This window comes from Aegilops tauschii, chromosome 4 (genome assembly GCF_002575655.3).
Source record: "Aegilops tauschii subsp. strangulata cultivar AL8/78 chromosome 4, Aet v6.0, whole genome shotgun sequence".
NCBI classification, from domain to species: Eukaryota; Viridiplantae; Streptophyta; class Magnoliopsida; order Poales; family Poaceae; genus Aegilops; species Aegilops tauschii.
In genome coordinates, this window is record NC_053038.3 from 137,913,141 (window position 1) to 137,941,070 (window position 27,930).

At 44.9% G+C, this 27,930-nt stretch overlaps 2 long non-coding RNA genes across 3 annotated transcripts; both read right to left on the reverse strand.

Annotated features, from left to right (window-relative positions):
• Window positions 1–11,601: 11,601 nt before the first annotated feature.
• On the reverse strand, window positions 11,602–14,951 carry LOC141021241 (uncharacterized). Its single transcript, XR_012181566.1, has 2 exons — window positions 12,048–14,951; window positions 11,602–11,902 (listed from the first exon to the last, which is right to left on the reverse strand). It is a non-coding gene; the product is annotated as an uncharacterized lncRNA (long non-coding RNA).
• Window positions 14,952–20,426: 5,475 nt separating this feature from the next.
• On the reverse strand, window positions 20,427–23,173 carry LOC120962438 (uncharacterized). Of its 2 annotated transcripts, XR_005753198.1 has the most exons (5): window positions 22,237–23,173; window positions 22,013–22,088; window positions 21,866–21,934; window positions 21,090–21,191; window positions 20,427–20,985 (listed from the first exon to the last, which is right to left on the reverse strand). It is a non-coding gene; the product is annotated as an uncharacterized lncRNA (long non-coding RNA). The 2 variants fall into 2 exon arrangements; XR_012182792.1 differs by having other exon boundaries at window positions 22,013–23,173.
• Window positions 23,174–27,930: the final 4,757 nt, after the last annotated feature.

The window sequence follows — 27,930 nt, forward strand, 5'->3', positions numbered from 1 at the left end:
CAAGATAGGCCCGCATCCCAAGGACCCCCTAATCCAGGACTCCCTCAACAGGCATCCGACTAGTCACACATAATAAAAGTTCAGAAATAACTCAATTACTTTTAATGAACAATCTGATCATAAACCCAAAATTCATGTATCCCTACAAACACACCGCAAAATATTACATCATATAGATCTCTGAAGAGAACGTTGTATTGAAGATCAGAGAGAGAGAGAGAGAGAGAGCCATCTAGCTACTGCTATGGACCCATAGGTCCGGTGAGGAACTACTCACGCATCATCCGAGTAGCGGCAAGGTTGATGTAGAGGCCCTCCGTGATGGATTGCCCTTCCAAAAGAGTACCAGCGGAGGCCTCCAAATGGGATCGCGGAAGTACACATAATTGCGGTGGTGGAATAATTGTTTCGGGTCTCGCTTTGGTGGTTTTGAAATATTTAGGAATTTATAGCGCTGGAATTAGGTCAGATGGAGCCAGAGGGGCTCACAAGACACCACGACACGCCTATCCCCTGGGCGCGGCGAACTTCTTCAGATGATGGCGAGCGATCTCCCTGGCTACCCGTTCGCCGTGAATATTATGACTGAATGCCACCAGGGGCCTCCACGTCTTCGCGGTCCAGGATATCGATTTTCTTTGACAGGGAGCAGGACCAATATTGTCGGGCGTTTCTCTTCTCTATTATGACAAGTGACAAATCCCATATGTTAGCTTGTCCTGTGTTATCCGGCCAGTACTCGAAACAGATGGGAGCAAAATTTTGGCTTCTATCTGATGGGGAACATAGTATTTCAAAAAATTGCCTACGATCACGCAAGATCTATCTAGGAGAAGCATAGCAACGAGCGGGGAGAGTATATCCATGTACCCTCGTAGACCGAAAGCGGAAGCGTTTAGTAACGCGGTTGATGTAGTCGAACGTCTTCGCGATCCAACCGATCCAAGTACCGAACGCACGGCACCTCCGCGATCTGCACACGTTCAGCTCGGTGATGTCTGTCGAACTTCTAGATCCAGCTGAGGTTGAGGGAGAGTTTCGTCAGCACGACGGCCTGATGATGGTGATGATGAAGTTACCGACACAGGGCTTCGCCTAAGCACTACGACAATATGACCGAGGTGGAAATCTGTGGAGGGTGGCACCGCACACGGCTAAAATCAACTTGTGTGTCTATGGGGTGCCCCCTCCCCTGTATATAAAGGAGTGGAGGAGGGGGAGGGCCGGCCTCATGGGGTGCGCCCCAAGGGGGGATTCCTACTCCTACTAGGAGTAGGTTTCCCCCCTTTCCTAGTCCAACTAGGAGGGGGAAGGAAGGGGAAGGAGGAGAGAAGGAAAGGGGGACCGGCCCCCCTCCCCAATTCGGATTGGGCTTGGGGGGCTCAACCCACCACTTGGCCGCCTCCTCCTCTCTTCCACCATGGCCCATGAAGGCCCATTAACCCCCCGGGGGTTCCGGTAAACCCCCGGTACTCCGGAAAATGCCCGAACTCATCTGAAACCATTTCGATGTCCAAACATAACCTTCCCATATATCAATCTTCATGTCTCGACCATTTCTGGACTCCTCGTCATGTCCATGATCACATCCGGGACTTCGAACAACCTTTGGTACATCAAAACACATAAACTCATAATACCGATCATCATCGAACGTTAAGCGTGCGTACCCTACGGGTTCGAGAACTATGTAGACATGACCGAGACTCATGTGACGCCCCCGATTCAATCGTACACTAATCATACACACAAATGTGTACGATCAAGATCAGGGACTCACGGGAAGATATTACAACACAACTCTAGACACAAATTAAAATAATACAAGCTTTATATTACAAGCCAGGGGCCTCGAGGGCTCGAATACATCAGCTCGAAAACACAAGAGTCAGCGGAAGCAACAATATCTGAGTACAGACATAAGTTAGACAAGATTGCCTTGAGAAGGCTAGCACAAAAGCAACATCGATCGAAAAGGCAAGGCCTCCTACCTGGGAGCCTCCTAACTACTCCTGGTCGTCGGCGGCCTCCACGTAGTAGTAGGCACCCTCAATGTAGTAGCAGTAGTCGTCGAAGGTGGCGTCTGGATCCTGGGCTCCACCATCTAGTTGCAGCATCTGGGAAGAATGGAAAGAGGTGGAAAAAGGGGAGCAAAGCAACCGTGAGTACTCATCCAAAGTACTCGCAAGCAAGGATCTACACTACATATGCATCGGTATCAATGAAATGGGTAGTATATGTGGACTGAACTGCAGAATGCCAGAAGAGAAGGGGAAAGCCTAGCTTATCGAAGACTAGCATCTTCAAGCGTCTTGCAGCATCAGAAGAGATAAGAGTAGCATAAAGTAAAGTAGTAGTAGTGTTATCAACCTCGACCAGAGATCCTTTCTCGACTTCCTACGAGAAAGCAATCCCAGAGCCATACTATCCAGTTATCACCTCAAGTATCTAGTTCTAGTTGTATCGATCGGGATACAACTCCAAGTGTCCGTTACCATAGGACAGGCTATCGATAGATGTTTTCTTCCTTGCAGGGGTGCACCAACTTACCCACCACACTCGCTTAACTCTGGCAAGACACACTTTCCTGGGTCATGCCCAGCCTCGGCCAAACAATACGCCGCAACCCGACCTAGGCTTAATAGAGAGGTCAACACGCCGGACTAAACCTATGCCCCCAGGGGTCATGGGCCATCGCCCCGGGAACTCCTGCATGTTGCGTACGCGGCCAGTGAGCAGACCTAGCTACCTCCTTCAAAAAGGCAGGTGCTTACGCAGTCCAACCTGGCGCGCGCCGCTCAGTCGCTGACGTCTATTAAGCTTCGGCTGATGCATACGATGTAGAACACCCATACAATGCCCACGTGATGGTTAGTGCTATCAGGCCAGAGGCCCCTCGGATCAAATATCCAAACCGTTAGTGTGTTGGTAGTGCGGTCACGAGCAGAGACTCACGAAAGATGTGACCCCGTCGCCCCGTCTTGAGGACTTGCGGCAAGGGCTAAGAATGCCCGGCCACGCCTCGTATTCAACTCTCGGGTACCCTCCAGGTCAACCCGTCTCCACATCACTCGCGGGTACCCCTCAGGGTCGACCCGCCTTTCCAAGCAACAGTTGTAAAGTCCAAGTATCCGTGTGTCCAAACATCAAGGTGAAAACCTGAGGAATCACCCCCGGTGAATTCCACTCGATGTAATCATCAAGGTGAACGTAAGAGGATCCACCCTCGAGGTTCACACTTGAGGGCTTGCACGACAGAGTCGTATCGAAAGTGGTTAAGACAGAATCACCCTCGATGACCGTGACCGAATAGCTACACTACAGGGTTAACATCAGAAGTGCTGATGAGGTCTCACCCTCGGCACTCAATAGTAACCCAGTACTGTCGAGCAACTAAGGGGAAAGTGATGTGCGGTGCCGGGGCCTGGTTTTCGATCTCGTTGACCGGGTCTTCAATGATGAAGCAGGGGCAGCAAGGACAAGGTGGGGGTCACTGATGGATCACTAACCAATCTATACTAAGCAGTTTAGGATAAGCAGGTAGGTAACAATAAGCAGGTTACAAAAGCAGGCTATGCATCAGAATAGGAGCAAACAATTACAGTAGCAAAATCTAATGCAAGCATGAGAGAAAGGAAATGGGCGATATCGGGATGATCAAAGGGGGGGCTTGCCTGGTTGCTCAGACGAGAAGGAGGGTTGTCGGTGACGTAGTCGAACACAGGGGCAGCATCGGCGTCAGTCTCGAAGTCTACCGGAGAGAAGAGGGGGAAGAAGCAGTAAATACAAGCACACAAATGCATGACATGACGACAAGCAAAGCTAGGGGGCTCTAACGCAGGGCTATACGATATAAGTGAAGGGGGAGATCAATCGGGAATGTTTTCCCGGTTCCGAACCTATGTCTCACAGATGATCGGAGGGGGAAAGTTCCATGTTCAGCATGCTAGAAGCATGTGACAGATGAACGGACCGCGTATTCGGATTCGTTGGATTTTTCTGAGCAACTTTCATGTAGAAAGTTTTTCGATCCAAGCTACGGTTTATTTTATATGAATTTTCAAAGATTAAACCATTTTCTGGAATTTCTGGAAATATATCTAAATTCGAATTTAAACAGTGTACTACTTTTTATACACACACGCAGCTAGCCTATTAGAATGACAGGTGGGGTCCAGTGGCTGAGTCAGCATACACAGTCAGCAAGTCCACAGTAAATGTTTGACCTGGTCAAAGTGTGAATAGTGGCCGTGGGGCCTACTTGTCATTGACTACTGTTTTAACTAAAGAGTTATTTGTTAGATAATAACGAGAAATAAATGAGACAGAGAGACACGGATTTTTACGTGGAAACCCTTGCGGGAGAAAACCACGGAACGCACGGCGGCGTATCACTATAATTGGGAGGAGTATTACATTACACGAGAGGACAAACCCTCTACGTGCTAATCTAGTGGAGATCTCTCTCTCATCTATTCTATGACGAGCTGGTACTATATAAAGGGGCAAACAACTCTCTTTCTTGGTGGAAACGAAACAGAGTTGTAGTCATGCTACGTCTAGCACGGTTGGCATGCCGTAGTCCGGTAGGACTTCATTTGTAGTACAACACTTGTATGGGATGCGAACGGGCCTGTAGCCTAGTGGTTGCAGCGACCTTAGTAGCACCCCAGGTCCTGGGTTCGACTCCCAGTGGGAGCGGATTTAAACAGGCCTGGGCAAAAATTTCTGGAATAAAAGGACTGTGGGGCTGTTGCTCTACAGTAAATAGTCAAAAAAACACTTGTATGGGATTCGGAACACAATAAAATAACACTCCACCTTGAGACGAAATCCCTTACAATAATCATAGATAGCATCAACTCCTCAATTAGAGTCATCACAAGTAAACCTTATGCCTGGAAACGTCCATAGGACTAATAAACTTCTCATGAAGTCATATTGAGCAAATCAGTCGGTAGGTCGTCCAGAAAACAGCACAACTATCAACAATGCAGACTAACATAACTTGGTCTCCCAATAAAAGTTTGAGTCTGTGCCACTGACCTCAAAAACTGAAATTGCTCAATCATCAAATGACATAAGTCATCATATCTCCCGTGGTGCCTGAACGAGCGCATAGCTCATAGTGCAACATCTTGATGCACATCGCATTGTGAAGAACTCATCTCATGGAATTTGAACGTGCTTCAAAACTAAAAGCACAAACGTCGGCAAACAATACTCATGCAAGAGCATATGGTACGGACGGCATCGCGTGCACCCAAAAACTGCCGACTTGTAGTGGTTAATGAAAAATCCATGACATGGTCATAAACTGCCCTGGTAGAAAAACTGTCGGATGAAGGAACCATCTTAACATGCAACGGAGTTTCAACTCTGCAATAGACCCCTCTTGAAAGAGCAAAGACAACTAAATTGCACTTGAAACTTAACAACGCTAAATGTTGTAGTATCTAGCTGAAACAAAAAAATCTCCTTCTTGCACCTCAACTGATTCTCATCACGAACATGAATATCAAAACAAAACCTTCACATGCATAACAGCAAAACACTATGGAGAGAATAGTGTATATGCTGGCTACCAACAGGCTTAATAATTACCTCCTCCATACCCCTTTTTTTCTTGATAACTGAATTGTGTTCTTCAAATAACTGCAGCAAATTGCATCCATTATCCCGACGGGCCATAATCCTCAAAACTCCACCTTGAAGAAAAACTGAGTGCATCCTAATAATTGGCTTGCGCCAACAACGCTCGCATCTCGACTTGCCATAGGGTAAACCTTGTGTCACGATCCAGCAGCGGAACATCGTACTTCATGGATGCCATGAGTAGATTAAATCTGTGTTCACAAAGTAGTACAAGCCGATAGAAAAATTCTTGACAGAATTAATATGCGGAGCAGACGAAAAATAGGTTAAATAGCACCTGGTAGTGTTTACGGGAGCAACGGGGTATACTGCACAATAATCAACGTGCACTGTAGCCTTCAAGTGATGAACAGGAGCACTAGCACCAGCCTTATCTAGAGTAGTAATAGTATTGTATTGTAGTATTTGTTTGGTTGATGCGAAGTAGCAGCAGCACACCAGCACAACGTGGCCTGAATCTCGAGACTTGAAGCCGGTTGCTTTGGTAAGCACCAGTGGCAGCTAGGCGGACCGTGCCAGAACGATGGAATCGCAGCGAAGCCGCTCGCGTGATCTGCGCGCGTACGAACGGTTCCCGTCGGTCTTGACGGAACCTGCGACTCGACGTATCCCCAGCGCACAGCGGCCTTTGAGAAAAGTTAACCTCGTTGACCCGATTGCTCGGTGACGCATAGATTGAATCCTCGTCGGTCTCGGCGGATTGCGGCGGCGGCGGATTGCGGACCTAATTCTCTCGTCTCAAACTCGTATCTCGAACCTCAGCTCTGATACCAGTTATTAGATAATAACGAGAAATAAACGAGACAGAGAGACACGGATTTTTATGTGGAAACCCTTGCGGGAGAAAACCACTGAACGCACGGCGGCGTCACTATAATTGGGAGGAGTATTACATTACACGAGAGGACAAACCCACTACGTGCTAATCTGGTGGAGATCTCTCTCTCATTTATTCTATGACTAGCTGGTACTATATAAAGGGGCAAACAACTCTCTTTCTTGGTGGACACGAAACAGAGTTGTAGTCATGCTACGTCTAGCACGGTTGGCATGGCGTAGTCCGATAGGACTCCATCTATAGTACAACACTTGTATGGGATTCAGAACACAATAAAATAACATTATTTAGTGTGAGGGACCACCTGTCACAAACACGTTAGGCTATTTAACATAAAAAGTAGCAGCCTAAACTAATCTAATTAGTAACTAATCTGGATAGGGCCGGCCCCATACCCAGAATACACGCATGCGCACAACACAACACACACGGCCATGGAAGTGGCCATGGCCTGTAGCAGCAGCAACCGGCGGTAGCAGTACCTAGCAGCAGCGCATAGCAGCAGCAGTGCAATGCAGTAGCAGCTAGTGGGAGCAGGGCAGCACGACAGCAAGTAGTAGCGGCAGTAGCCGAGCAGCAACAACAGCAAGAAGTAGCAGGGCTAGCGCGGGAGCCGCGAGCGGCGCGGGCACTCGGCCAGGGTGCGGCGGGTGCACGCATGTGCGGACGGACACAGCCAGGGGCTAATGAGGGCGCGGGCTGCAGCAGGCATGCGACGACGGGCATGGGCGTACACAGGCGGCAGAGGCATGCGGGCGCGTGCGCGGGCGCGATGCTTCGGCCATGGCGGCCTCAACGAGCACAGGCAACATAAGGCGATGGATCGACGGGGCAAAACAGGGGAATCGAGGGAGGAGCTCACAGTGAGCACGAAGGCGAAGTCGGGGAGGCCGGAGGTGGACCAGAGTGGCGGCAATCGACGCCGGACGCCGGCGATGTACGCGTTGAAGACGGGGTCGATGGTGAGTGTACGGGCCATCCTTGCTCGATTCAGTGCTCGGGGTAGACGAAGTAGACCGCGACGGTTCTCCTGGACCTCTTGGCACGACGAGGGGAGGCCGGTGGCCGCGACATCGACGACGACATGGGGACGGCGGCGCTCGGGCGCGCTTCAGATCAAGATAAAGAGATGGAGGAAGAAAGAGGGGATTAGGGTTCGGTCAAGGGGGCGTGCGGCGACGTTTTGTAGGGCACCGGGGAGGTCGGCGATGGCCGGCACGTGGCCCTGGCCGTGGGATGGCCGCCACGGCCACCCCCTGCCTCCACTGTAGCGTAAGGAAGGAGACGCTTGGGAGGTTGGGCTGGGCCTCTACTTTCTTCTTCATAGTGGGCCAAAAGTGCATAGAGCAATTTCAGTTTTACATTTCTGTAAAAAAAAGGATAGCTACTGTTTTCTATTTGAATAAGCTTTCAAACCATTTTTGTTGCACATGGAATTTGTCACACAATTACCAGAGAATAATTTGAGCTAGGACAAAAATTTTGGGGGCAAAAGGAGTTAAATAAATAATTGTTTATTTTTGAAAAGGTCAATTTATTTGCTGTTCGACCACTTATAATATTTCTAGGGCCATCTTAGTGATCCAACCAGAGTTGATTTCTCCAAGAAAAATACTTGGGGATTATTTGCAACATCACGAACATTTTTGTTTGCATGACAGAAGAAGTAAATATTTGACTTGTATTTCAAATGGAATTTGGCTTTGATTTCCATCAAGTGGCAATTTAGTTTGAAAAACATGACGACATGGCATCATTAAAAGGGAGATCACTGTAGCATGATTCTCCGGGTGTTACAAATCTCCTCCACTACAAGAAATCTCGTCCCGAGATTTAAGTGGGGAAGTAAAGAGTAACTTCGGGAGAACTGGCCCTTATAGGGTTAATTATCTGGTGAACAATTCGGGGAATGAGGCAGAAGTATCTCTCGAGTTGAAACTTAATAAAACATCGAGAGCAAAGTATGATGGTACAATAGGAAGTTTCAAGCGAATGGACAAACGATTGATACCTGAACAGAGTGTGAGAAAGAGGTTCAGAGCATCGGGAATAGATCATCTCTTGGAAGGTGGCTCGTGACATGATACGAAGCCAAATGCAAGAATATTTTAGAATCAAAGATATACAGGAGAGTCAGGTTTCGATCCTGTGGAACTGTGGGTTATGGGCCCACCATGTGGGTTAAAAGTGAAAGGGCGCTGATATCTTGCACGGTCATGATAGCAAGGCAGGTCAGAGGATAGCCTGCCAGTTATGTCGGCAACAACGTCGGTACCAAGGGCAAGGGACGAAGAGAACCATTTTCCTGCTCGTTCTAACGAGGCAGACCAATAGGCAAAGTTCTCGTCCATCCGTGGTTACCGGAATGTCATTAACAATAGTAACAAGGTCTTACTGACAAAGTTGTACACTGAGGTGTTTACATAAGCAGGGAATTATTACTGCTTATATCATACAGATCACAAGAAGGGTTAAACAAACCAATGAAAAGGAAAAGTGATTATCAGATTTAAAAAGAACAATGGAAAGGAAAAGGGTGTATACACGAGTATTAGGTGTATCTCCTTCCTAGGAGCAAGCAGAGCGGGTAATCATGACAGGACTGCAAGTAGTTAACCAACTAGGGAAAAGGGAGGAAACTCATGATGTTACCCATACAATGGTGTTTGGATAGTTGATAAGGAAACATTTAGCATTAAGCTTCCAATGTTCTTGTTGATGAACGAAGTACCACAGTCATGCTTCGGGATAGCACTGACATGGTCACCAGGTAAAGGTCAGACTTTGGATACACAAATGATCCATCGGAAACAACCTATAAAGTAAGTCGTACAATTTCAGCAAGGAAAAGACGAGGATGGGGCCCACGGGCTCAGCAACAGTTCATCGAGGGGGCAAGGATGGTATTTCTCATCATGAATTTGGTTGATAACCTGGAAGAGCTCATAATGTTGATGGTGATCACGACATATTTGTCGAGAGGTTTCATGAAGATGTAATCAATCGGCGATGACATCAAGTCAAAGGAATGATGAAGCAAAAGGTTATTGGAACCACAGGTACAACACAAACTCAAAATCAAGCGTGTTGTTCAAGGCGAAATGATATGACGAGGAAGATTGACGTAGGCTTAGCTCATTGTCGAAATTTTTTCCGGGAAGAAGGACCAGGTAGCACAGTTAAAATTGAACACGATAATGATATAGCCGATCAGGCTAGGAATGACTTGAAGGACTACTAAACTCGCAAGCAACGAAAATTACTTGGAGTTATTGAATCAGGGTGTGGAATTTATTCACTTATCGGTGTTCTCGAGTGACTAATAACTCAAAAACCGGGGAAATCTGAAATTGATGAGAAGCAATACTAGATGAAGACTCATAGGAAGCAACACATTTCTTTGTTATTCTCGAAATACCGGATGGTAATACTCAAAGGAAGATCAAAATAGAGGTTACGGAGATGTATTGATCTACAAAAGGCAAGTGCTTTAACTTGTCTGAGAAATGAAATCGAAGGAGAACAATTTGGTCGGAACCACGTTTGTAAATGATCAAACCATAGATACAAGATGAACTTATAACAAGGGGGTAATAAAAAAAATTACGAGAAGCTTTCATGATAAGATCTACATCGTGTCCATGGGCATGAACACAAAGTTCAAGGTCGACTCCCACTTCTTCAATGCATATCATTTCATTTACTTCTCGCTTTCGATGAAGTTGTAGTGTTGAAATGTTATCTGGCAAAACACCAGAAGAGTATGACTCGTGAAAACTCTCGGGTTCACATGGATTAAGGAAGGCATAGGTTCAACCCATAGGGGCATCTTGGGAACATATACCACAAACTCCACGAGTAAAATAACACAAGCTCGAAGGCAGAGCATGGTTGAGAAGGCAGAGGATACAATTTACCAAAGGCATTATGTATCCGAGGAAAGGCTCAAAAGGTTATTGAATATGAAGGACGTTGTTGGATAAAATCCAACAAAGGATCTGGTTGTCCACATAGGATCTGATGTGAGTATCGGTACTCAACCAGAAGAAGAAAGAATGCAAAGGCTTCGGATTATAGAAACATCTGAATAATTCGATGCTTAAATGCAAAGAAATCATGATTTCAAAAATAGAAGATCAGAAGCAGACGCTCTGATCAAAAGATAAGTAAGTTGAATAGCCTTAGGGATACAATCAACGGCAATTTGATTGGTCGAGAAACAACTCTTGGTCAAATGACGTCCAAGACGGAAGGATGAATTCTATGATCCGACTGAGGATTGCGAGCATCCGCAACATATTGAATCAACGGACTCAAAAGGATAGTGACAAAGGATGCCAATAAGATTACTAGACTTATGGGATTATCCATAATGCAAGCAAGCAAGAATTTTAAGAACAACAGGCTGTTGAGGATTATCGAATGATCGAATAGTATTTCAAAGACTTTTGTGAAACATATGAACAACTAGGAGAAAAAAATCCTCAATATGTGTGAGGATTAACTTGTAGGTGTATTCAAGCGACAAGGAACTGCAAGGCAGTAGGCACAAAGGATTCTCGGAATAACGACAAGTATTTCGGGGTATCTTGTAATAACAAGAGCAACTGGGGATGAAGGTATGAGCGACAAGGATATGCAGTTAGTCATAGGGGCTTATCGGTGGTAGGGAATTGCAAACGCGATGAGCACAAGTTATCGGGATAACATCGGAGAGTATCTTCGAGGTCTTCTGATGAATCAAGCCATCGCCTGGAATGAAGGGGTTCTCCGGGAGGAAGTAGTTACGAGATCCTAGTGTTGGAGTTAGCAAAATAATTTAACCCGAATAGAAGAGAGATCAGAGTCCCAGAGTATAGACGAGGAGTAAAAGATCCTAATACCACCCAATGGCGACGTGGGCCCGTAAGACACACAGCCATGTTAGTAAAAGTTTTCTTTCAGTGACTAGACTCAACTTCGGCCAAGGAGTTGGAAAGGGGGCTACCTACAAGCAGTCGGCTCTCATACCAACTTGTGACGCCCCAGATTCAATCGTACACTAATCATACACGCAAATGTGTACGATCAAGATCCGGGACTCACGGGAAGATAGCACAACACAACTCTAGACACAAATTAGAATAATACAAGCTTTATATTACAAGCCAGGGGCCTCGAGGGCTCGAATACATCAGCTCGAGAACACAAGAGTCAGCGGAAGCAACAATATCTGAGTACAGACATAAGTTAGACAAGATTGCCTTAAGAAGGCTAGCACAAAAGCAACATCGATCGAAAAGGCAAGGCCTTCTGCCTGGGAGCCTCCTAACTACTCCTGGTCGTCGGCGGCCTCCACGTACTAGTAGGCACCCTCAGTGTAGTAGCAGTAGTCGTCGAAGGTGGCGTCTGGATCCTGGGCTCCACCATCTGGTTGCAGCATTCGGGAAGAATGGAAAGAGGCGGAAAAAGGGGAGCAAAGCAACCGTGAGTACTCATCCAAAGTACTCGCAAGCAAGGATCTACACTACATATGCATCAGTATCAATGAAATGGGTAGTATATGTGGACTGACCTGCAGAATGCCAGAAGAGAAGGGGAAAGCCTAGCCTATCGAAGACTAGCATCTTCAAGCGTCTTGCAGCATCAGAAGAGATAAGAGTAGCATAAAGTAAAGTAGTAGTAGTGTTATCAACCTCGGCCAGAGATCCTTTCTCGACTCCCTGCGAGAAAGCAATCCCAGAGCCATACTATCCGGTTATCACCTCAAGTATCCAGTTCTAGTTGTATCGATCGGGATACAACTCCAAGTGTCCGTTACCGTAGGACAGGCTATCGATAGATGTTTTCTTCCCTGTAGGGGTGCACCAATTTACCCACCACACTCGCTTAACTCTGGCCAGACACACTTTCCTGGGTCATGCCCAGCCTCGGCCAAACAATACGCCGCAACCCGACCTAGGCTTAATAGAGAGGTCAACACGCCGGACTAAACCTATGCCCCCAGGGGTCATGGGCCATCGCCCCGAGAACTCCTGCATGTTGCCTACGCGGGCAGTGAGCAGACCTAGCTACCCCCTTTAAAAAGGCAGGTGCTTACGCAGTCCAACCTGGCGCGCGCCGCTCAGTCGCTGACGTCTATTAAGCTTCGGCTGATGCATACGACGCAGAACGCCCATACAATGCCCACGTGATGGTTAGTGCTATCAGGCCAGAGGCCCCTCGGATCAAATATCCAAACCGTTAGTGTGTTGGTAGTGCGGTCACGAGCAAAGACTCACGAAAGATGTGACCCCGTCGCCTCGTCTTGAGGACTCACGGCAAGGGCTAAGAATGCCCGACCACGCCTCGTATTCAACTCTCGGGTACCCTCCAGGTCAACCCGTCTCCACATCACTCGCGGGTACCCCTCAGGGTCGACCCGCCTTTCCAAGCAACAGTTGTAAAGTCCAAGTATCCGTGTGTCCAAACATCAAGGTGAAAACCCGAGGAATCACCCCCGGTGAATTCCACTCGATGTAATCATCAAGGTGAACGTAAGAGGATCCACCCTCGAGGTTCACACTTGAGGGGTTGCACGACAGAGTCGTATCGGAAGTGGTTAAGGCAGAATCACCCTCGATGACCACGACTGAATAGCTACACTACAGGGTTAACATCAGAAGTGCTGATGAGGTCTCACCCTCGGCACTCGATAGTAACCCAGTAGTCGAACACAGGGGCAGCATCGACGTCAGTCTCGAAGTCTACCGGAGAGGGGGGGAAGAAGCAGTAAATACAAGCACACAAATGCATGACATGACAATAAGCAAAGCTAGGGGCTCTAACGCAGGGCTATACGATATAAGCGAAGAGGGAGATCAACCGGGAATGTTTTCCCGGTTCCGGACCTGTGTCTCATAGATGACCGGATGGGGAAAGTTCCATGTTCAGCATGCTAGAGGCACATGACAGATGAACGGACCGTGTATTCGGATTCGTTGGATTTCTCGGAGCAACTTTCATGTAGAAAGTTTTTCGATCCAAGCTACGGTTTATTTTCTATGAATTTTCAAAGATTAATCCATTTTCTGGAATTTCTGAAAATATATCTAAATTCGAATTTAAACAGTGTATTACTTTTTATACACACACGCAGCTAGCCTATTAGAATGACAGGTGGGGTCCAGTGGCTGAGTCAGCATACACAGTCAGCAAGTCCACAGTCAATGTTTGACCTGGTCAAAGTGTGAATAGTGGCCGTGGGGCCTACTTGTCATTGACTACTATTTTAACTAAAGGGTTATTTAGTGTGAGGGACCACCTATCACAAACACGTTAGGCTATTTAACATAAAAAGTAACAGCCCTAAACTAATCTAATTAGTAACTAATCTGGATAAGGCCGGCCTCATACCCAGAATACACGCACGCGCACCACACAACACACACGGCCATGGCAGTGGCCATGGCCTGTAGCAGCAGCAACCGGCGGTAGCAGTACCTAGCAGCAGCGCATAGCAGCAGCAGTGCAATGCAGCAGCAGCTAGTGGGAGCAGGGCAGCACGACAGCAAGTAGTAGCGGCACTAGCCGAGCAGCAACAGCAGCAAGAAGTAGCAGGGCGAGCGCGGGAGCCGCGAGCGGCGCGGGCGCTCGGCCAGGGTGCAGCGGGTGCATGCACGCGCGGACGGACACAGCCAGGGGCTAACGAGGGCGCGGGCTGTAGCAGGCATGCTACGGCGGGCACGGGCGTACACAGCCGGCAGGGGCATGTGGGCCCGTGCGCGGACGTGATGCTTCGGCCATGGCGGCCTCAGCGAGCACAGGCAACATAAGGCGACGGATCGACGGGGCAAAACAGGGGAATCGAGGGAGGAGCTCACAGTGAGCACGAAGGCGAAGTCGGGGAGGCCGGAGGTGGACCAGAGCGGCGGCAATCGACGCCGGACGCCGGCGATGTACGCGTTGAAGACGGGGTCGATGGCGAGTGTACGGGCCATCCTTGCTCGATTCAGTGCTCGGGGTAGACGAAGTAGACCGCCACGGTTCTCCTGGACCTCTTGGCGCGACGAGGGGAGGCCGGTGGCCGCGACATCGATGACGACATGGGGACGGCGGCGCTCGGGCGCGCTTCAGATCAAGATAAAGAGATGGAGGAAGAAAGAGGGGATTAGGGTTCGGTCAAGGGGGCGTGCGGCGGCGTTTTGTAGGGCACCGGGGAGGTCGACGATGGCCGGCACGTGGCCCTGGCCGTGGGATGGCCGCCACGGCAACCCCCTGCCTCCACTGTAGCGTAAGGAAGGAGGCGCTTGGGAGGTTGGGCTGGGCCTCTACTTTCTTCTTCATAGTGGGCCAAAAGTGCATAGAGCAATCTCAATTTTACTTTTCTATAAAAAAAAGGATAGCTACTGTTTTCTATTTGAATAAGCTTTCAAACCATTTTTGTTGCACATGGAATTTGTCACACAATTACCAGAGAATAATTTGAGCTAGGACAAAAAGTTTGGGGGCAAAAGGAGTTAAATAAATAATTGTTTATTTTTGAAAAGGTCAATTTATTTGCTGTTTGACCACTTATAATATTTCTAGGGGCATCTTAGTGATCCAACCAGAGTTGATTTCTCCAAGAAAAATACTTGGGGATTATTTGCAACATGATGAACATTTTTGTTTGCATGACAGAAGAAGTAAATATTTGACTTGTATTTCAAATAGAATTTGGCTTTGATTTCCATCAAGTGGCAATTTAGTTTGAAAAACATGCCGACATGACATCATTAAAGGGGAGATCACTATAGCATGATTCTCGGGGTGTTACAACTTATCTCTGGTCAATAACCAATATCGGAGCCTGGATGCTCATATTGGTTCCTACATATTCTACGAAGATCTTTATCGGTCAAACCGCATAACAACATACATTGTTTCCTTTGTCATCGGTATGTTACTTGCCTGAGATTCGGTCGTCGGTCTCATCATACCTAGTTCAATCCCGTTACCGGCAAGTCTCTTTACTCGTTCTGTAATGCATCATCCCATAACTAACTCATTAGTCACATTGCTTGCAAGGCTTATAGTGATGTGCATTACCGAGAGGGCCCAGAGATACCTCTCCGACAATCGGAGTGACAAATCCTAATCTCGATCTATGCCAACTCAACGAACACCATCGGAGACACCTGTAGAGCATCTTTATAATCACCCAGTTACGTTGTGACGTTTGATAGCACACTAAGTGTTCCTCCGGTATTCGGGAGTTGCATAATCTCATAGTCATAGGAACATGTATAAGTCATGAAGAAAGCAATAGCAATAAACTTAAACGATCATAGTGCTAAGCTAACGAATGGGTCAAGTCAATCACATCACTCTCTAATGATGTGATCTCGTTCATCAAATGACAACTCATGTCTATGGCTAAGAAACTTAACCATCTTTGATTAACGAGCTAGTCAAGTAGAGGCATACTAGTGACACTCTGTTTGTCTATGTATTCACACATGTACTAAGTTTCCGGTTAATACAATTCTAGCATGAATAATAAACATTTATCATGATATAAGGAAATATAAATAACAACTTTATTATTGCCTCTAGGGCATATTTCCTTTAGTCTCCCACTTGCACTAGAGTCAATAATCTAGATTACATAGTAATGATTCTAACACCCATGGAGTCTTGGTGCTGATCATGTTTTGCTCGTGAGAGAGAGGCTTAGTCAACGGGTCTGCAACATTTAAATCCGTATGTACCTTGCAAATCTCTATGCCTCCCTCCTTGAATTGATCGTGGATGGAATTGAAGCGTCTCTTGATGTGCTTGGTTCTCTTGTGAAAGTAGGATTCCTTTGTCAGGGTAATTGCACCAGTATTGTCACAAAAAAATTCATTAGACCCGATGCACTAGGTATGACACCTAGATCGGATATGAATTCCTTCATCTAGACTCATTCATTTGCTGCTTCCGAATCAGCTATGTACTCCGCTTCACACGTAGATCCCGCCACGACGCTCTTCTTGGAACTGCACCAACTGACAGCTCCACCATTTAATATAAATACGTATCCGGTTTGTGACTTAGAGTCATCCGGATCAGTGTCAAAGCTTGCATCGACGTAACCATTTACGACGAGCTCTTTGTCACCTCCATAAACGAGAAACATATCCTTAGTCCTTTTCAGGTATTTCAGGATGTTCTTGACCGCTGTCTAGTGATCCACTCCTGGATTACTTTGTACCTCCCTGCTAAACTAATAGCAAGGCACACATCAGGTCTGGTACACAGCATTGCATACATGATAGAACCTATGGCTGAAGCATAGGGAATGACTTTCATTTTCTCTCTATCTTCTGAAGTGGTCGGGCATTGAGTCTGACTTAACTTCACACCTTGTAACACAAGCAAGAATCCTTTCTTTGCTTGATCCATTTTGAACTTCTTCAAAACTTTATCAAGGTATGTGCTTTGTGAAAGTCCAATTAAGCGTCTTGATCTATCTCTATAGATCTTGATGCCTAATATATAAGCAGCTTCACCGAGGTCTTTCATTGAAAAATTCTTATTCAAGTATCCTTTTATGCTATTCAGAAATTCAGTACCATTTCTGATCAACAATATGTCATCCACATATAATATCAGAAATGCTACAGACCTCCCACTCACTTTCTTGTAAATACAGACTTCTCCAAAAGTCTGTATAAAACCATATGCTTTGATCACACTATCAAAACGTATATTCCAACTCCGAGAGGCCTGCACCAGTCCATAAATGGATCGCTGGAGCCTGCACACTATGTTAGCACCTTTTGGATCGACAAAACCTTCTAGTTGCATCATATACAACTCTTCTTTAAGATATCCATTAAGGAATGCAGTTTTGACATCCATCTGCCAAATTTCATAATCATAAAATGCAGCAATTGCTAACATGATACGGACGGACTTAAGCATCGCTACGGGTGAGAAGGTCTCATCATAGTCAACTCCTTGAACTTGTCGAAAACCTTTCACAACAAGTCGAGCTTTGTAGACAGTAATATTATCGTTAGCGTCAATCTTCTTCTTGAAGATCTATTTATTCTCTATGGCTTGCCGATCATCAGGCAAGTCAACCAAAGTCCATACTTTGTTCTCATACATGGATCCCATCTCAGATTTCATGGCCTCAAGCCATTTCGCGGAATTTGGGCTCATCATCGCTTCCTCATAGTTCGTAGGTTCATCATGGTCAAGTAACATGACCTCCAGAATAGGATTACCGTACCACTCTGGTGTGGATCTTGCTCTGGTTGACCTGCGAGGTTCGGTAGTAACTTGATCAGAAGTTTCATGATCATTATCATTAGCTTCCTCACTTACTGGTGTAGGAATCACTGGAACTGATTTCTGTGATGAACTACTTTCCAATAAGGGAGCAGGTACAGTTACCTCATCAAGTTCTACTTTCCTCCCACTCACTTCTTTCGAGAGAAACTCCTTCTTTAGAAAGGATCCATTCTTAGCAACGAATATCTTGCCTTCGGATCTGTGATAGAAGGTGTACCCAACAGTCTCCTTTGGGTATCCTATGAAGACACATTTCTCCGATTTGGGTTCGAGCTTATCAGGTTGAAACTTTTTCACATAAGCATCGCAGCCCCAAACTTTAAGAAATGACAACTTGGGTTTCTTGCCAAACCACAGTTCATAAGGTGTCATCTCAACGGATTTAGATGGTGCCCTATTTAATGTGAATGCAGCCGTCTCTAAAGCATAACCCCAAAACGATAGCGGTAAATCAGTAAGAGACATCATAGATCGCACCATATCTAATAAATGTATGATTACGACGTTCGGACACACCATTACGCTGTGGTGTTCCGGGTGGCATGAGTTGCGAAACTATTCCGCATTGTTTCAAATGAAGACCAAACTCGTAACTCAAATATTCTCCTCCACGATCAGATCGTAGAAACTGTATTTTCTTGTTACGATGATTTTCCACTTCACTCTGAAATTCTTTGAACTTTTCAAATGTTTCAGACTTATGTTTCATTATGTTGATATACCCATATTTGCTTAAATCATCTGTGAAGGTCAGAAAATAACGATACCCTTCGTGAGCATCAACACTCAATTGACCGCATACATCATTATGTATTATTTCCAACAAATCTGTTGCTCGCTACATTGTTCCAGAGAACGGAGTCTTAGTCATCTTGCCCATGAGGCATGGTTCGCAAGCATCAAGTGATTCATAATCAAGTGATTCCAAAAGCCCATCAACATGGAGTTTCTTCATGCCCTTTACACCAATATGACCTAAACGGCATGCCACAAATAAGTTGCACTATCATTATTAAACTTTTATCTTTTGACTTCAATACTATGAATATGTGTATCACTACTATCAAGATTTAGTAAAAATAGACCGCTCATCAAGGGTGCATGACCATAAAAGATATTACTCATATAAATAGAACAACCATTATTCTTTGATTTAAATGAATAACCGTCTTGCATCAAACAAGATCCAGATATAATGTTCATGCTTAAAGCTGGCACGAAATAACAATTATTCAGGTCTAAAACTAATCCCAAAGGTAGATGTAGAGGTAGCGTGCCGACGGCGATCACATCGACTTTGGAACCATTTCCCACGCGCATCGTCACCTCGTCCTTAGCCAATTTTCGCTTAATCCGTAGCCCCTGTTTCGAGTTGCAAATATTAGCAACAGAACTAGTATCAAATACCCAGGCGCTACTGCGAGCATTAGTAAGGTACACATCAATAACATGTATATCAAATATACCTTTCACTTTGCCATCCTTCTTCTCCGCCAAATACTTGGGGCTGTTCCGCTTCCAGTGACCACTCCCTTTGCAGTAGAAGCACTCAGTCTCAGGCGTAGGTCCAGACTTGGGCTTCTTCACTTGAGCAGCAACTTGCTTGCCGTTCTTCTTGAAGTTCCCCTTCTTCCCTTTGCCTTTCTTCTTGAAACTAGTGGTCTTATTGACCATCAACACTTGATGCTCCTTCTTGATTTCTACCTCCGCAGCCTTTAGCATTGCGAAGAGCTCGGGAATTGTCTTATCCATCCCTTGCATATTGTAGTTCATCACGAAGCTTTTGTAGCTTGGTGGCAGTGATTGAAGAACTCTGTCAATGACACTATCAACCGGAAGATTAACTCCCAGCTGAGTCAAGTGATTGTGGTACCCAGACATTCTGAGTATATGTTCACTGACAGAACTATTCTCCTCCATTTTGCAGTTGTAGAACTTATTGGAGACTTCATATCTCTCAATCCGGGCATTTGCTTGAAATATTAACTTCAACTCCTGGAATATCTCATATGCTCCATGACATTCAAAACATCGTTGATGTCCCGGTTCTAAGCCGTAAAGTATGACACACTGAACTATCGAGTAGTCATCAGCTTTGCTCTGCGAGACGTTCATAACATCTGGTGTTGCTCCTACAGCGGGTTTGGCACCTAGCGATGCTTGCAGGACGTAATTCTTCTATGCAGCAATGAGGATAATCCTCAAGTTACGGACCCAGTCCGTGTAGTTGCTACCATCATCTTTCAACTTAGCTTTCTCTAGGAACGCATTAAAATCACTACAACAGGAACCCCCATTTAGCAACGCACTGATGTGTTGTCGTATATCCATATAAGTGTTGCTAAGGGCAACACCAACAGATTAATATGTGTTTCCGTTGGTGGCATTGGAAGGGTCTACAACAACGCATATAGATGCGTTGGTAAACGACGTGAATAAACGTTGTAAAATAGCAACGTAAAGATTTAGAGCTTAACAACACTTCATATGCGTTGGCGCATGCCATCCACAAAAGGATTTCCAACATGGACATACCAGATTATTACAATGCCGAGAGGCATTGCCACATGGCTTGAACAATTAATTTTACCTTACATATTGTCATCCATAATTATTCGATCAATGTTGATAATGCATATGAACCAAAATGTAGTAAATAAAAAGTTCTCATATATTAAATCTGCTTTGTTGCATTACAAACAACGCGATCCAAAGATTACAAGGCTGAAACTATCTAGTAGTAGTCTGATTCTCATCCTTGCAGTCAACGTCTCGGCCATTCTAAATATTACTGCTTCAAACATCGACTCTAGAAACAACATTCTAAAACACAATGTGAAACTATTTAGAAGTAGCCCCATTCCCGACCCTTAAGTCAATGTGAGACATGCATCATCAATTTACCTTGCCCATCTACAACAATAGAGAAATGATATCAGTAACGAGCCATTTAATAAAATCAAGTTGACGAGCAACATACAAAGCTTGAAGGCCATGCGATAATTAATTTTGTCGCATGACCAATAATTTTAACCCTTTTTAGTGGTCATTCCAATAGATCGCATTTTGCGAACATAGCATCAACTTGCACTGCTCAGAACTTATTAGCAAGTTTAACAACATCATATTCTAGACGGTACTTTAGTGTGTAGCAAGAGTAACATTCTCGTTTTGATTTCCCAAGCTTTTCAAAATAATATAATTCCGACCTGTTACATAAAAGAAAGTAGATGAGAAAGATTTTCCAATTTAAAACTTGCAAAGAATCATGCATAACATAAACTTAATATGCAAAGAATCATGCGTAACATACAATTGGTTGGTATTGTTCTTGGTCTGTAGTGAAACGGAAGACATCTTTTGCTTGTTTTGTTGATTTTCTTCTAAAGCATGAGCCCACCATACAAATTGCATCCTACAATAGTTAATAGAACAAAAAGATGCACACAAATCAGGGGAGCGCACTATGTATTCGAAGTAACAGAAGCTGCTTTGATGTCCAAAGTGCATCTTAAGGATCATCAAATTCTATGTTGCAGAAGTTTAGGTTGAACACTTTTTGCTAAATAAGAGGTTGTGGTGTTATAAGTTATAAGATCGTTCTACAAAACAAAGAAAAGAGCATAACTATTTGATTATGCGTAAGAGTAGGAGTTGCACAATTGCTTGTATTATCTCTTCACTTTCTTATATTGTATCAATAGATATTGCATTTACAGGACAAGACTATTTTAGAAATTAAATACATAATATTGCTCAAAGCCTGAAAGTAGGTCCTTAAGTGAAAGATTCATATTACACTCTTTTCAGAAGCATATGTATGCATTTCTGCATGCATGTATCAAGAACGGAGTTACTTTTGTTTAACACGCAACTGCAAAAAAATATCAAAGCATGATGTTATGTCCTACAGTAAATAAGAAATTATACTACATGATATTTCAGAAATATATGTGGGCATACATATATCAAGAACAAAAACAGAACTGCTTATGTTTAATACAAGCTGCAAAATATCTCAAAGCCTCAAGCTAGATCCTTAATTAAGGGAAAAAATGTAGTACACTATTTTTCAGCAAAATTGCTTACATCTAACCGAGCTAATAGACTTGACCTCGCCCCCCTCGGTTCGCCTCTGCCTCCACTTCCAATCCGATCCTGGGACAGGACAAATTCTACGATTAGTACTGTAAGTTGCATGACATGAGGAAAGAAGTGCAGCTGTGAGATGCTTACTACAGACGTGTACTTGCTGGTCTACTGAGAAGAGGGCGAAAAAGAGAAGACAATGTAGGGGAGGGTCCTTTCGCTTCTGCCGGGAGAGAATAAATCGGGCACTGGTGAGAAGATGTGCAGGGAAGGCGCTGGAACAATTATCCACCAACCACTCCGACTTCAAGCTCGATCGAGGTAATTGATCATGGATTCATGGTTACATTCAGGAAGATTAACTAAGTTACCTACACGTCCTGCGCATTGACGTCGAGGTGCTCGGTGATGAGGTATCTGAACTTGGAGGAGTGGAGGTTGGTGACGGAGCCAATCACGCGGCATGCTGGGAACTCGGAGATCTTCCACGCGAGGTAGGTGAGCACGTCAATGGGGTTGGGGGAGGAGGAGCTGCAACCTGCAGCACCTCCTTGCCGTGGTCAATCACGCAGCCATCGGAGGCACGATCTACCATACAGGGTGGCATTCCTCTGCAGCAACGACATGCAGAAGGCTCGCTCGCGGCGTAGTTAGGTGGAGAGAGGAAGGCAACAGACGACTGCTAGGTAGGGAGAGAGATGGCGCGTCGATGGGTTCGTGATGAGTGGAGGCGTCGATGGGGAAGATGGAACCGTGCGCATAGTGATCAGGTAGATGAGGGCCAGATTTTGTGGAACAACCGAGCAGTTTCAGTTTTTATTTTTTTTAAAGATGGAGGGGAATTTTTGACGTGGGAAAAATGGAGGGAAATAAGAAATAAAATGGCGCGACTGAATCTCTGCTGACCTTTTTGTAAACTGGTTAACAATTTTTTTCACGAGTAAACTGATTAACTAATTGACTGTGAGTCTTAGAATTATTTTTAGTACAGTACACATGCAAACGCTCATATACACGCACATACACTCACATGTATGAACACACGCACATAGGCAGACCCTACCTCTATGAGCCCCTTCAAGAGATTGAGCCAGAGTATCAAGCCTCATAGTCGACGGGAACATTTCTTACCACTGAACGCGCATCGCCAAAAAATCCTGAAATAAATTAAATATGAGCACCGGGACTTGAACCCTAGTGGGCTGTGGATATCATCCAACCACAAGTTGAGTCTTAGAAAAAAAACTAATTGACATGTTAAGAGAAAGGAAAATGTGAGAAAAAATAGATACTCGAAAGGAATAAGAGATGGTGAAAAATAGTTCTGAGTGCTTCTAAAACTAAAATTATTTTAAATTCTTTAATAATTGTTTAAATTATTATATTACAAGTCTTAGGACATTTTCAAAATTGCTCAAATGAAGAGCAAATAAATACAATTGACTTGAAGAAGGTACTCGCTCCGTACCAAAATAAGTATATTTGATTAAAAGGGTTTTTAGTTGGTGATGTCATTGTTGTCCCCATGCCGGTTGTCCAGTTGAAGCCAAAGTCGACAAGGTCACTGAAGTCATCATCGATGTCACCATCACCAGCCACCCTAGTGGCTCTTGTTGCCGCAGTCGACCCAGCCCTTAGGGTTTGGAGTGGGCGGGGTTTAATACGATCGCAAGGAGGGAGAGCGCCAGGAAGTAGACAAGATGTGGCTTTGAGGTGGACGTGGGAAAGGAAGACGATACGACAAATTTGAGGAGCAACACTAGATTAGGGGGGTGTCGATTGGAGACATGGGGAAGGCGGCAACGACGGGCAGGTCCATGGCGGCGGCGGGATGGCACAGTAGAATGTGTGCGCGGCGAGAGGTGGGATGGGGGGACGAGCGTCTGCTCTGGTAATAAGTGGAACTTAGTAGTAGCACGAGACATCAGGGCCGCGCTACTACTAAGCACATTTGTTGTAACGCGGCCTCAGGTAGATGCGCTACTACTACATGGGGCCCACCAGCTGGCCCCGTCGATCCATATTATTAGCACGGGGTGTAAACCCCCCCCCCCCCCGCACTACTACTAATTAAGGCATGTCCCGGGGTGGGGGTGGGGACCACTTAGTAGTAGCGCAAGTTCTCTATGGCGACGCTACTACTATGACCTACCAGTAATGTGTTTTTTCACCCCTCGCTACTACTAATTAGCAATAGCGCGTTCCAAATAACCCGCGCCACTACTAAGTGGTTACCTATAGGGTGTTTTCCTAGTAGTGTGTTTCTTACCCCGGTGGTCCCCGGGGACCAATCTGGTCGCCAATGAGATAAGTTTTCCTAGTTACCATTCTCTATTCCTGGCAGTAGAGAGAGGGTACCGCTCGTATGGTTTCTCTGTTTCTCCCTAAAGGGGTCCCCGACATTGCCTGATATCACTGGTGAAGCTTAGGTTACAAAGTCTAGGTTCTTGGCTCCATGGGGCATATCACAGGCTTCCAGTGATGTGGCTATAGGTTCCCGAAGGAGGTTGGGTGCCTCCTTAAGATCTTGATCAATGGATGAACATTTATATAAAAAAATCCTTTAAAATGTGTGTAAGTATTCTAAAATTCCATGAACATTTCTATATATGCATTGTGCGAAGTACATGATGAACAGTTAAATTCACTTTAAATTTCTTGAAATGCACAACGAATGCATTTGAAAAACACGATGAACATTTTTTAATACACGATGAAAATTTATGAAGTAAATGATTTTTTAATATATATTGATTTTTTTTCAAAATACAAGGATTTTTGCTTTTTATATGGGTGAACACTTTAAACTTCCATGAACTTTTTTCAAAAAGTGTGAAAACTCTTTAAAATGACATAAGTAATTTTTATTTACTTGAGAAAAAAATCAATTATTATTTTTGAACTATTTAAATAAAATTACCGAAATAAAAATATATTTATTTATTATGGCTTGATTTCTAATGAATATAAAAGTATCCATCTTTTTCTTAGTGTAACGTAAAAGTAGCAAGTACAACTACTTCGTACAAGTAGCATTATATTTTGAGAATTCGTACAAGTACCAATTTATTTTGGGTAAAGTCAACTTTTGGTGTCCTAGAATCGAGTCCAAATAACTACTTTTTTGGGGAGTACAAATAACAACTGCTCCACATTAAAAAATAATCAACGGCGGCGCACAATGGGCCCTTGCTTTCTAAGGCCCAGGTGAGCCGAGTTGGTTAATTGCTCACAGTGGGGAACGTACATAAAGGTGGAAAAATCTAGAACCAATCGTGTTCCCTACTTATCCCGGTTAGTTGGCATGTTGTTCCACAAAGCCTGAGGTTACAGGTTCGAGTACTTGTCTGGCCATTTTTTATTTCTTGTGTGCACGTATGGATGATGTCAGTAGTTTAGAAGAACTAGTAATTATGTACGTTGAATATTCGGTAGGATATTAGTAGCACGTTATATTAGGTAAGGTATATTTGTGACACATTGATATTTGGTAAGATATTAATTGCTTTTTTCGTGGGAATGGTAAGATATTAATTACATGGCAGATTTCATAGGATAGCGTTGAGTCTGAACGTGTTTATAATCGATGGTAGTGGTGGGTAATTAGAGCGTTAAACGTGTTTGGTGCTAAACATTGGAGCGATTTGAACCGCTAGATCACATGATTTGATGGTCGAGATGCTTTCGATCTGCCCCTTTGGGTCTTTTTATATTGATATAGATAACATGTAGTATTAGATATAAATAGCTTTTTACCATATTTACAACACATAGCCCACTAGAAAACGAGCTTTATATGATCATGGATGCCACTTGTGCAAATGGCAACGTTGCAAAATACTATCAGGTACTAAGTTCATGATAAATTAAAGTTCAATTCATATTAATTAAGAACTCCCACTTAGATAGACATGCCTCTAATCATCTAAGTGATCACGTGATCTATATCAACTAAACCATGTCCGATCATCACATGAGATGGAGTAGTTTTCAATGGTGAACATCACTATGTTGATCATATCTACTATATGATTCACGCTCGACCTTTCGGTCTCAGTGTTCCGAGGCCATATCTGCATATGCTAGGCTCGTCAAGTTTAACCCGAATATTCTGCTTGTGCAAAACAGGCTTGCACCCGTTGTATGTGAACATAGAGCTTATCACACCCGATCATCACGTGGTGTCTCGGCACGACGAACTATAGCAACGGTGCATACTTAGGGAGAACACTTGTACCTTGAAATTTAGTGAGAGATCATCTTATAATGCTATCGCCGTACTAAGCAAAATAAGATACATAAAGGATAAACATCACATGCAATCAATATAAGTGATATGATATGGCCATCATCATCTTGTGCCTTTGATCTCCATCTCCAAAGCACCGTCATGATCACCATCTTCACCGGCTTGACACCTTGATCTCCATCGAAGCATCGTTGTCGTCTCGCCAACTATTTCTTCTACGACTATCACTACCGCTTAGTGATAAAGTAAAGCAATTACATGGCGATTGCGTTTCATACAATAAAGCGACAACCATATGGCTCCTGCCAGTTGCCGATAACTGTTACAAAACATGATCATCTCATACAACAATTTATATATCATCGCGTCTTGACCATATCACATCACAGCAAGCCCTGCAAAAACAAGTTAGAAGTCCTCTACTTTGTTGTTGCAAGTTTTACGTGGCTGTTACGGGCTTAGCAAGAACCGTTCTTACCTACGCATCAAAACTATAATGATTTTTCGTCAAGTTTGATGTTTTAACCTTCAACAAGGACCGGGCGTAGTCACACTCGATTCAACTAAAATTGGTGAAACGGACACCCACTAGGCACCTGTGTGCAAAGCACGGCGGTAGAACCAGTCTCATGCACGCGTTCATGTAATGTCGGTTTGGGCCGCTGAGGGAGTCCTGGATTAAGGGGTCTTCGGGCGTCCGGCCTATTGGACATGGGCCAGACTGATGGGCTATGAAGACACAAGACCGAAGACTCTCACACGTGTCCGGATGGCAAGTTTGGCGTTCGGATATGAAGATTCCTTTCTCTGTAACCGACTTTGTACAACCCTAGTCCCCTCCGGTGTCTATATAAACTGGAGGGTTTAGTCCATAGAGGCAATCACAATCATACAGGCTAGACTTCTAGGGTTTTAGCCATTACGATCTCGTGGTAGATCAACTCTTGTAATACTCATATTCATCAAGATCAATCATGCAGGAAGTAGGGTATTACCTCCATAGAGAGGGCCCGAACCTGGGTAAACATCGTGTCTCCTGTTACCATCGACCTTAGACGCACAGTTCGGGACCCCTACCCGAGATCCGCCGGTTTTGACACCGACATTGGTGCTTTCATTGAGAGTTCCGCTGTGACGTCGAAGACAGGATTGATGGCTCGCCTTGTTATCAAGGACAGTATCACCTCCGGAGGAGCTCTGGCCTCAGGCCAAACCCTCCGGTTGGGCGGCTTTACAATGACCGCCCGTCCGGCCTTTAAGCCGACGATGACTTCTCAGGTCATCGAAAATCGCCTCCGTATTGGCTCCGAATACTCCAAACAGATGGATCTGACGGAGTTGTCGTCTTTAAATGAACTCATGGATCGCATCGCCGCCTTGGGGGTCACTACAGACTACGATCGGATTGGGCTTAAACTTGATCAGAGAGAAATCAAATCTCCGCCGATCAACCATCAGATAGCGGTAGTAGAGGAGCAAAACAACAACTCTCCCTCTATATTGAGGACGAACTATGTTCGGATTTCTGAGCTCGAAGGGCCGGATACCCGTCCGTGGAACGACATGCCTTGTCCTCCGAACCTGGAATCGGACGGTGGACCTGAAAAATCGGTTGATATCCCGAAGCCCGAACTATTAAGCTCAGAAGTTTCTCAAACTTCGGATCCCAAATTGGGCCAGGGTTCGGATTTAAATCCACCCACCCACCTAGATATACGCGATCTCATGTACCTACGGCAGCAGTCTTAGCAAACAGTCCATCACTTTTGGGCCAGATTCCTCGTTGTGAAAGATAAGATTAAAGATTGCCGCGACG